Genomic DNA, 12,297 nt, shown 5'->3' with positions numbered 1-12,297 from the left:
GCAATTCAGATGCCTTCAGACGTTTGGTAAGGTTAAAAACACCCACAGGCTACACAACAGAAAGGTGGTTACGTTTTTCTTGATACTGCTGCTTCTGCATAGCGTGGACACCTGCAGCTCACTGAAACCTACAGTTGTTCTACAGTAAGTTTTTAAAAAACAGGATACAATTAATCTCATGGGGTGAAGGCAAACAGCAGACAGGTACATGTTTAGGGAGAAAATTATTTTAGAAAACAAGTAAGAAAGAAAAGAGGACTTGGAGGAGAACCCACTCACTCCCCAGACATCCTGTTTCCTCGCATAATGATGCTTGACTCACTGTCTCCCAACTCAGTGGCACAGGCAGGTTGAAACTACACCTGTGATGATCTTATGACCTCCTAATGGATTTTAGATATAGGTCCAGCCAGGGCTTGCAGTGCTGGATTGGTCTCAAGGTCCCCCAACTGGAACAGCCCACATCAGAGAATGCCAGTGTCACTGCCAGTCCCAGCACCCACCGCTTTGGAGAACAGGGCAAGACCCAGCTCAGTGGGCAGGTGAGAATAACCCACCACTTGCTACCCAGCCCCACTTCACCCTTTACCCTGACCTGCAAGATCCAGAGACCAGCTTATACCTGAAGCTGTCTGAATATCCCAGATGGTCCAAAACAGAGAGGATCAGCATGCTCCCTGGGGTACAGCCAGCTGGCCCTCAAGGGCTTCATTAGGGATCTGCCCTGGGGGGGAAGAAAGGATCTCTTCTGAGGTGTGTCACTGAAGCCAGGTGAGCCTGACACCTGATGAATGTCATTTCCCTCGGAACACAGTGAATGAAAGCTAGCTGCTATCACAGATGAATCTTAATGATGTTGTTGCTTTTTTTCCCAAAAAAATTTTGTTATGCCAGTATTACTGAAGAACACACGTTTTTGTCTCAAAACACAGCACAGGAATGACTGATTAGTTACTTGTATTCAAATCTCGCAATTTGCATTCAAATCAAATGAACAGATTTAAGACGTTTTCCCCATTTCTTACCCAAACATCTCAACCTAATAGAGAAGAAAGTGGAAATTAAAAAGGAGAAAGAAAAAAACAAAAGCCTTTACGTGTAGTATCTTCTATCAAACAACACTGCATAAAAAATTTTAGAATAGTGTTTAGAATGCCATTATTCCTGACTGTTAGGTAGGTCCTTGAGATGCTTTTTCAACCCTTTGAAGTGCTCTGTGCAACTAATAACCATTTCATATGAGGTTATTTTATTCTAAAATACATACAACTGAGCAAGTATAATATACATACATAGCAGCACATATTTCTTTTGGGTCTTAACGTTGTGCTAACTATTCTGTAATGACTACAGATGGATGCTGCACTCATTTCCCAAGCTTTTTCTCTAGAGGCCTGAGTTTCTTCTATATTTATAAGAGCAAGTCCATATTTGCATTCACATTTCCAGTCTTATAACTTCTGATTTGGGTTTACAAATCCACAATTTTGATGTCTTCTATTTTCAACATTATCATCTCCCCATCTTAGAGATGCTCACGAGATGTGTACTAACACCTTAGCCTCCAGGGAAATTCTCTTATTGTTACAACTATGTATTAGATATAATAAATTCTGATTCTTAGAAGATTAAAGTATTTTTACTTTCCGGAAAATTAACATTTCATTAAAAGAATAATTATTTTCCACATCTTCAACAGTTCTGCTGAACTAGTTAAGAACCCAATAGTGCTGAAGAAACCCTATGGTACAGGTACTTTCAGTAACCCCTGCTTCTTCAGACAGAAAGATATAATTTTAACAACATTACGGGACACTGAAACACTTACAGAGTTCATTCAGACCTGAACATTAAAAAGATAGTGCACTGCATCAGGGTTTAAGTCCTCCCTTAAGGACTCAAGTGAAAGTAGATACTGATATCTCTTGATTGCCCTAAGTGATCATTTTCTATCACTGCAAAAGCACTCTTCTCCTCTGGCAGAAATGAACTCAGAGGTGGCTGGCAGGATGTAAGGAACTGGAGCTTGTTGGGCCTCATCACGACTCAAAACCAAGTTCAGCACTTATAAAAAAATTCATATTTACAGCCATGTAGGCTATTTAATGATCATTTTCATTAGGCAGACTTTAATCAGTCCCATTTGCACAACAATTTCGGGTTTCTCAGATTACAAATGCATCCAGATGACAAAGCAGCCCAGCCAGTAGGACAGCAAATCAGGAAAACAGCAAATTCAGCATGTAGAGCTATGACCTTTCTATTGTACTTTACATTATCCAGAAATTTTCCATTAAAACTGAGCTCATGTTTAAAGGGAGGAAGTTTGTGTTTGTTTCCTAACAGACTGGCATGTTTGTATGCACAGAATGGGTCGGGACCTCTGCTGACACATTTCGGTGTGGCTCAGCCAGCTCCAGTGAAGTTATGTGTTTATCCTTTTATACCAGCGTGGTGCAAAAATGCTAAACCAACGTGCTTAAATGGCTGAAAAGTGAAAATGCATATCTGAAAAAGAGAGTAGAAAATAAACGATACTGGTAGCACCATAATAAGGTGTGATCTTTGATGTTACTTTTATTTTTCGCAACCTGCAGAGACACCCCAGTGAGAACACATCCCATTAGACTGATTAGACGGCGAGACAAAATGTGGACTAGAAAGACTAGAGATTTTCTCTTTGCTCCATCTGTTGCCTCCTTTCCAATTGCAACAGGAACTCTGCTTCCACTTCTGCTTTTATTTGTCCACTGCAGTGCTATATGAGTCTCAGAAGCAAACCAAAGCAAGCCACTGTATTGTATCAATATGTAGCTTTGCTATAAAGATTTTCAGCTACTATGCACTTACATGATGGAATATCTAGGGAAAAATCAAATCCATTTGTTTTCATCCTCTCCACTTTTCTCAGATTTGGTCCTGGGAAAGACACCAGCATCTGAACCTCACATAAATTGCAAACGGAAAATATTTTGACTATTTAACACCTTGTGTGACGTACATGTTCTCAGGGTGTATTTACCTAGTAAACCTGTTATTTCTCTTTTCTAAACATTTGAAGATGCTGTATTAATAAAGGGCCACTGTAAAAAAGAACCTGAGAGAGGAAAGTAAGCAAAGAGTACAATTAAATCCTGCATTAATATCTACATTTTATGAAGTATTGGGCAATCATCATCCAGGACCAAGCCTGGAGGAACTTGCACTGAAAGAAGAAGTGAAATACTGCTTTTTCCAATACTGGTATTTCTGTAATGCCTTGAAAAACTCAAAAGCACTGGCTGACATGCAAACGCTGCAGACTGGGGGTTTTTTCCATTTCCTTTTCCTATATGCAGTCTCTTTCTCTGGCCACATGCTTTTGGTTCTCACACAGGCATTAAGAACTCATTGGATGTGCTGCGCCATGGAAAGCATTTCCTGTGATAGCCCTTGGCATCCTTTAGGATGCTAAAGTACAGCATTTCAGTGAGGTGTACAACATATTTCCTAACAGGACTATCTGCAGCGTAACCCCACGCATTTACATTTTTGAGAAAGTTACTGAACAGCTTGCGAGCAGTGGTTTAATTTAATTTAATCAGGGGAGGACTCCTGCTTGAATTTCTAGTTTTTGGGTGAAAGAAGCGTAAAAGGGGAGGGAGCTTGAGCTACCCTGCCCTGCTCTCACTGTGGTCGCTGCAGCAGGCAGGTGCCGACAGCGGCAGACCCCGGTGGGAGGTCGGATGCTGCCGGCACCGACCCGCTCTGTGGATGAAAGGAGGAGAGAAGCAAGGCGGGCTGAGCTGGCAGCATGACTCCAGCTCAACGGGAGATTTCAGCAAGCCTCCAAATTCAAGGAAATAAGTCATCTCACTGAAGCCCAGACAAGTACTGAACTACTCACATGCTTAAACACTCAGCTGAAGTAATGTCTACCCTTCCTATATGTTAAGGTAGAATCAACGTGGATATATCTTTAAGGTATCTTTTCTGGCTGGAAAAACACTTGCAATATTTTGTTTGTACAAAACTGGGTTTTTAAAAATACATTTTAAAGTTTGCTAAAGCAATTTAAAACGAAGCATTTGTACGCACATACAGCTCACCTCTCCAACTCCTTTTGGACTTACCAAGTTTTCCAGGCTTTGGTTTTGCTTCTCATAGAGATTTTAAACTAGATTTATTAATACCTACTAATCATACCTAATCTTTTTCAGTGGTAAGGTCTGCGTTTTACTGTGTGATCCTCCTTTATTTTATTTAGTTCCATAATTTGTCCTTCTTCCTAGGCAGCATGGCACCAGTGCTAAGTGAATCCTGGTTCTTGGGAAATCCATAACTCAAAGACTACTTAAAAAACCCACAGTGATTTTCACAGGAGACCATACACAAATTAAACAGAAAACCAGATGTTCAAAATATGTTTATCTAATTGCATCTTTCTCTCTCACACACACATACTCACATACAATTTGTCTTTACTTTCTATCTTCAATGTTTGTACAGGTCAGTTGTGATTTTTCAAACAGCTGCTGTATTTCACTTTTTTGGTGCCATTTCAGTGACATACAAAATGAGCTTGTATGTTAAGTTATATGTATTTATATTCCTAGAGATATTTTCAGATACTCTTAAGCTTGTTTAGGAATGGTGTCCAAGCTTCTTCTTACTTCATTTTTGCTACAGCTCTCCCTGAACTGGGGCAAACAGAGGACAACCAAAGTGAGATGTAATCTTTCTGCATTAGCTGAAGCAAGAAACAGGTCTTGAAAAGAGGGCATACAGCCAAAACCCAGAAGTGTTTTTTCTAGCCTGTTAAGAAAATGTTCTATAAAGCAAAATATATCCCCAATGCCAGCACACACTGCAAAAGACACTACAGACAAGGTTCAGTTCGAAAGAAAAGATGATGTATGCTTTGGTACAGACACTTCTTCTCCTCCTCTTCCTCCTATTTATTTCTTTTTGGAATGAAGCAACTGAACTGATGAAAAAAAATTGGTCTGTTTAGTAGCTCCATGACAAAGTGAATAGCCTCTAGTAATCAGATAGCAAGGTATATTTCACATGAAAAAGTTCTATAAATAACTGATAACACAAAGGATCATGACACAATTCCTTCCATTAATCTTGTTAAGTGAAATAATTAATTTGGGTCCTCTATTTTCTATCTCTGCAAACAAACTACAGAGCCATACATTTTACCATGGCTGTGCTGGCAGAACGCAGTAAAACCCCCGGTGGAAAACTTAGTACTAAGATCTTTGTGACAAGCTACTGGATTTGGATGAGATAATTATTGGGAGAAGTTGTACAAGCTGTGTTTCACAGTGCAAATAAGAAGATTGCATTGTTTGGTTTTGGACCTTAATAAAACTATAATTATCAGAAGCTGTCAAGAGAAATCATTATTCATGTTGCTCTATGAACTTGACAAGTCAAAGATAAACCTGAGCTTGGAATTTTATTTGCCAAAATAACAAATAGGTAGTAAGAGCAGAATCCAGTCTCAACATTTTTCCAGAGGAACAAAGGGTCAATATTTGAATTTGCAGATGGTTGGTAATAGCAAAAATTACACTAAACAGATTGAAAAAAAGATGACAAGTTTTTGACTGGTGTTTCTGTGACTTGTAAGAGAAATGAGCAGTTGCCAGAAACCATGGGGATTCTGCATATCTCAAGACATAGAATATCCAACATCCAGCTACACTCCAAAGGGTATTTAGCAACCCTGCACTACCACTGGAAAATCTGTGGTTGTGAGTCACAGCTGCAGAACTTGACCACACTGGCAAGCAGCAGTAGGGCAGGCAAGCTACTCATTTAACTCTGCTGTGCCATGTAACATGTGAGCCAGGAGGGAACACCTTAGGAGAACACAACGTGGCCACTGCCAATTTGCCGCTAGACCATTATTAATGAGGAGCCAAGCATAAGATGAAAGAGACAGTTCTCTCCTTCTCCAGTCCCACAGAAACCCACTGCTGCTTCAACAAAATGTTTCTTCTGGCTCCCTTTCACCTCATCCTGAGAACCCACGACACTGACACAAGCTCTGTATATTGTTTACAAGTTCTCTGCTTCCCAAGTGTGCATCACACAATTCCTATCTTTCCATCAGCCAATGCAAGCTGCCCAAGCTCTTCACGTAGGTTTTTAGGTGTAACAGGAGCACACGGCTATTGCCATCTCCACTGACACACCTTGCACAAGAAAAGCAAATGGGTAGTGCTTCTCTCCTGCAGCAAATTATGTCAAATATCCCCATCATCCCTAGGAAATCCAGTGACAGCCTTCCACTTTCAACCAACAGCATCTTCTGGGCGAGGGCAACCACATCCACCACAGAAAGGGTGCACAGATGATACCAACCTCTCCCACTGAACTGCTTAGAGCAGCCAAAATTCCTATTACACACCACAAAGATAAAAACACACATAGCTACTCTGTTCATAAAAAGCAGACCGTGTGGATCTAGCCAAGCTGCACTTTGTTTCTCAAGGCAGAAACATCTGTACTCCGATTGTTCTGGAAAGAAAATGCAGAAGACATTATCTCTTATGTGAAAATCTCAAGCAGCCTATGGACATGGAATGGCACAGTCCTCCCACAGTACTGTGGGCCGTGGAAGTAAACATATATGGCAATCTGAAAATTCAGAGATTAATAGAAGGAGTTATCCAACATTATTTCAATTTCTGTCAAAACACTTGGTACGAATGAAAAAGCACAACAAAATGCTCCTTCTGACAAATTCAAAATGCAGAAGAGAACAGCACTAACTGCAATGAAAAATGAACTGATGCTGAAGAGCCACTCAAGGGGTATGGAAGCTGCTGAAGAACAAAACTACTGTCTTGGAGAATATAACTACTCTTTGCACAGCACTTGGGTTTGCTACGTACGCCTCTGGGAAGCGAGCATGCTCAGCCACTCTCAAGAAGGATATAGCATCCTATGCACTAGGGCCATGAGCAAAGAAAATCTCCTTCTGCTAAGGAGTAAAACATGAATTATACAATTGAATCAGCATAAACTGCCGCCATATCATTTGAAGAACCACTGATAAGAATCTTCTAACTTTCTGGAAGGCTGTATCAGTCACTGTAATTAAGGTCCACCTGCTGTGAACTGTTCAGGAGGGCAAGGAACATAAGAGAAAATTCCACTAGTATTTTACGAACATTACTACAGAAAGCTACTTCTGGTTTCCTATGAATCAAGCCATGCCACAGAATTTCATGTGGTTTATTGACAGTGTCTCAGGAGCCAACATCATCTGCGTGCTGCACGAAGAAACGCAAATGAACACTACCCAGACAAGCAAAATTCAATTTGAAGAAAACGTTGACAGCACTGAGCACATCAGCTGCAGGGTGTTCCCAGCACCACTGGGAGACATCGAAGACATTGGCATTCTGCAATATAATTGCAATCTGTGCAATTCAGTGTATGCCTCTTCTAACCTGAAGAAGGTGTGCAACTATTTAAGACTGCACAAATCTGTTTCACTTTTAGTACCACAGAAAACCTGATAATATGTGTGACTGTATCCAGAAAGGACTCTTGCTGAAACAAATACCTAAAATTTCTCCTATAAGAACTGCACCAGATTTTAGATCACTGAAAAATCCTGAGGTTTGCTGATCCATACTCTACCACACTAAACTACAATCTACATGAACCAAAAAGAGTTTTAAACCCCTGTTTGCCCCTGTTAAGACCAGATCTCCATTCTGACCAGTATCTAAAACTCCTGATAAACTGAAACAGCATCTCCATCATGCTGAGCTCTGAACTCAATTAAACAATCCAGAGACCCAAACCATTGCTTCAACATGGTCTCTGTATGCTCTGCTTTCCAGACATCTACTTGAATGTTATCCTCTGAATGACAGTAGATAACTAGATTAATATGTCTCAGAAGCCACATTCAAGCAAAACTTTATCCTATGTCCATGGTGCTTTTGCCCATGTCAGACCAAGGAAAATGAACTCTGCTTTATTACTAAATAATCCAGACAACACTGAAGAAAGCGCTCCTTTTGCATTTACATGTGTGCCCTTCTAAGTCCACAGTCAATGGGGCACAAATAATTGCCACAGCAAATCTTAGTTACAACTACTAACAACACAATTTTACTCCAACTTTCAACATGGAAATAGGAAAAGGAACAAAATAATGGGTTAACATCTCTTGTATTTTTCTTGGACTTGGTACATTGGACTTCATATTTCTGGGCATGTTATTTGATATCTCTAGGCTTCCCATCCTGTCACTAAAGTGCATATAACTTCTACCTATGGATTAAGGAACTATAAAATGCTTAGGGAACATAAGTGTTGCTGGTAAAACAGACAGAAAATGCTAAAGCAGAGTTTTGATTAATTTGATTTGGTTCTCGAGAGAGTATATCATTATACAAAGCCAAACCAACTCTATTAGCATCACAAAATCATGCCAAAGAAACTCTTTTAACTAAGTAAGAGGTCAATGATTCTTTATTTCCAGGTAATACCAACAATACATACTCTGCTTTAAGCCTGGCCTTCTTCAAAAAAATCTTTTGGAAAACCACTGACAAAACACAAAAATTCACAGGGAGAGCACAGCTGGAAAACAGTATCCTGAGGTGATCAGCTAAATCTCATGTCCCAGAGAACTACACAGTTCATTCTCTACAAAACCCTCATTATTCAACACACAAAAAGCAAAGAGGCTATTTTTTCTTGTGCTTGAAGGACAGCTTTTTACATAAACAAACTGCATAAAGGCATGGGAAGTACTGCTGTTATCAGTTAAATCTGTGAAATTCCCTAAGCCGAGAAGTTCTTGCTTAGCATAAATGTAAGAGAATTTCAACTCACTCACTTTAGCTGTAATTCATGAAGCATTTCTAATTCCAATTGGCAAAATCAAACCATTTTTTAAGAACACCATGAGTGTGTTTGTGTAATCTAGTGACTTACCTAATTTTCTACCAATGTTTTTTAATAACAGATATATTTTAATATACCCTTGTATTTTAAAACTATTCTTGATGTGTTCATATAGAATGTCTGGATGCAACTGAGGTCTGGAACTGCATGGAACTGAAAACGTCTGTTAGTAACACAACACTGACAGCACCTTCTTTAATAATGGGGAGGACTTGACTAAACAACTCAAAGATTGGTATTTTTATCAAAGAAAATTGTTGGTTTTTTTTTTCAAGAAAACATGCCATTCAACTGTTCTCTTCTAATACTATCCATGTGTTTGGGGAAATCTGACCTCTGGCTCTGTGTTGTGTTTCCCAATATCCTTTTAAGTACAAACTCCTGAGTTTACTTTCAAATATCCATAAGATTACTGTGTGGTATTTCAAGCATCGGTGTCAGTCTTCTCCCCTCCCCCAACCCTCTGCAATAAAGACAGATTCCTATAGGAAGGGCCTACACAGTTGTAATTTATAAATAATTATGAACTGTAATTAAAGCTTCACAGCCACAAACGGAAACACTGCAATCTCATATTAGAATAAAACAATGATATTTGCAGATGAACAATCATTATCTTCCTTGTTCAGCCAGAGTTACAGCTTTGTATTTCCCAGCTGTTAACCTATCATCAGTCTTACCATAAAAACAAAGACTACTTTTTGCCTTTTTTCCTTTGAAAACAAGTGGAAAATATAATGACAGTCTGACTTTGCCCCTTTGATAATTAAGCTTCCAATATCATGGAACGTTCTCTAACAGGAGCATCTGCTTGCTGCATTGAAGCCCTACAGCTAAGAAAGCGTTGGATTTATTAATAAAATAGAATAAAAAAAACAAACATCTGGGCGTGAAAGATTCACAGAAAGGGAGAAACTCTTTTCCTTTGAAAATATTCCAGAGACAGCAAAGCTCATCCAAATAAAATGTAGTTTTTCTGTTGAGGAAGCAGCTGGAACCAATGATGCTGATGATTCTTAATGCAGTATATCCTGCTGCAAGACACAAACCTATTTACAGGAAACAGAGGGGAAAGCAGGAAAATCCCACCTGTAATAATCTACCACACAGTTAAAAGCTTCTGACAGTGCAACCCATTCCCATGCCCAAGGAACAGGCAGATGGGTGTACATAAGTTCTTTCTGCTAACAGCGCTGGCAGAAAAGGGCTTCGTATCAACACTTCGAATACTGAAAAGAGAAAACAGGACAAAAATAAAACAAGAAACACTAAGATCCCAGAAGAGTTAAATAGCTAGAATTTTGGATCAACAATTTGAGCATCTTATATAACACAGTTCATCATATGGTACCCAATCACTCATGCATCAAGAGCAGAAACTGGGTTAACTACAAAATTTCTCAGAAACAAACTGAAACCTTGATTTTAAAACACTTCTAAATGTGCCAAATACTTCAGTACACTGTTCAAAGTTAATTACCATCAAACTAAATATCTATGCTTCACGTTCTTTTTAAATGTGAAATCCGTGGGGCTGTATTCTGATCCTGCAAATGGCACTGTCTTTCTGTAAGGCTATGCAGTATTTCCTCATACCCCTGACCTAAGGGAACACGAAGGTGCCAGAAAACCTTTCTGAAGGAGGATGGTCACCCCAGAACCCACAGGTAAACTGGAATCTTCCACCTGGCAGACTTGACTGCACCATCCCACCTCCAGCTCAAAGGGATATATACCCCATCCCCCAGGGACCACTGCTGCCCTCCTATCTTCTGGGACATCAGACAAACATCAGGGGCTACTGCCGCTGAGGGAACAACCCCAGAGGAACTGCACCAGGTCTGTCTGCCTGTGCCAAATGGAAGAACTTTTTTTCAGAGTCCCATTTTATGGAAGGAAGAAATTGCTATCCAGTACATGCATAAGTTAGCAAGACTAATCCTGATTTACTTAGACATTTTTCTGACTCTTTCTACCTCTTTTAGCTTAACACTCGTTGTGTTGGGTTTGTTGGTGCTCTGTGTTTTTAAATAACATGCAAGAAAAAACAACCAAAATGATGCAAAAAATCTGTTCCCCAGCATGATGACAGAACTAAAACCAAACCTATCAACCCTGGTATGTTAATTCAGTACCCATTACAGATTTATAATGGGCCATTTTCAATCATCTGTATCTTCACAATTTTAAAAGTCAAAGGTTTTGTTCCTGTTACATCATGTTATACATCAAAATACCTTTTTCAATCTATGGAGACTTCATGACATGATGAAGCTCTACATTTATTTTAGAGTTAAAAAAAGGCTCTGGGCTTTTTTATTAAAGTCATACAGAACTCACAGGAAAAAAAATTATCAAATATGCATTTGCAGAGAGAACTACATGGATTTTTAACAAATAACCAAACCAAATTTACACTGTGGCCAGAAGCAAACATGCCTGTTCAGAGGGGTATTTTTTTAGTAACACTATCACTTCAGGAAACTATTAAAATAACATAAACTTAAAAGCAGCATTGGCAAAAACTGAATGCAGTTCAACTGCAGTTTTCAACTAAATGCCTTTCTTGCACACATATGCTTTGCCTTCCACATTCAGCCACCAAACTGCACTTATAACAAATCTGAACTGACAATGCCAAATATTAACTGAAACACATGAGAGAAGTTGGGCAACGCAAGAGCATTTTATAGGGAAGTTTACAGTGCTCACAGCTGGGATAAACCTCCACCCCTACAAGTGAGAAAGGGATCTAGTTTCCTGATTTTATTTTAATCCTTCCTTCAAAAACCAGACAAAGCTGCTAAATTAAAAAAAGCAAATAACACTGCAAATATTTTCCTCATCTAGAAAATCTTTCTGTTCAAAGCCCGTGAACAGTCTGCCAAGTGGTGATTTCAGGAAAAAAAAATATTTTTACTCTCTTAATGAATTAATATACATTCTTTGCCCCAATTCAGAGGAGCTTTCTTGCAGCCTCTTTATATATATAGTCAGCAACACGCAACAACCTCTCATCCCTGCAAGAGCTATGCAAAGTGTTGCTGAAAATTGTCTGTGTATTGGTGTACACAGTTGCGTGTAAATGTCTCTGTGAAAAGCCCTGGGTACAAACCCTGCCTGAAATAAATGCTCTTTCAGACCACTTCATGGCATCAATGCAGACATTTTTCGGCCTAAAGAGAAAACTAATTTACACTGAAAGAAAAAATAACCTCACAACAATACAACGCAGTCCTCGTCAAGTGGTTTTGCTGAGATCAGTGAACGGAATAGAAGGAAGGGAGACCTACAGAAATATCAGGAAATAAACACACAGCATTGAAATTAAAATCTGTTAGCAATACCTCAAATCTAACTTCTAAAATTCAG

The 12,297-nt window shown here is 39.3% G+C and overlaps 1 protein-coding gene across 4 annotated transcripts in view; it reads right to left on the bottom strand.

Annotated features, from left to right (window-relative positions):
* LDLRAD4 (low density lipoprotein receptor class A domain containing 4) overlaps positions 1-12,297 on the bottom strand; it is a 281,846-nt gene that overhangs the window by 181,853 nt on the left and 87,696 nt on the right. The window contains exon 2 of one of the 4 annotated variants that reach the window (XM_050306906.1): positions 623-724. The exons of the other annotated variants lie outside the window; for them this stretch is intronic. The gene's annotated coding sequence lies outside the window, so the exon portion shown is untranslated. The remainder of the gene's footprint in view (positions 1-622; positions 725-12,297) is intronic. 4 annotated transcript variants of the gene reach the window in all.

This window comes from Myiozetetes cayanensis, unplaced genomic scaffold (assembly GCF_022539395.1).
Source record: "Myiozetetes cayanensis isolate MyiCay16 unplaced genomic scaffold, myiCay2020 scf1, whole genome shotgun sequence".
Classification (NCBI taxonomy): Eukaryota; Metazoa; Chordata; class Aves; order Passeriformes; family Tyrannidae; genus Myiozetetes; species Myiozetetes cayanensis.
Note: the sequence above shows the minus strand (reverse complement) of the source record. Positions and strands in the feature narration are given on the sequence as shown.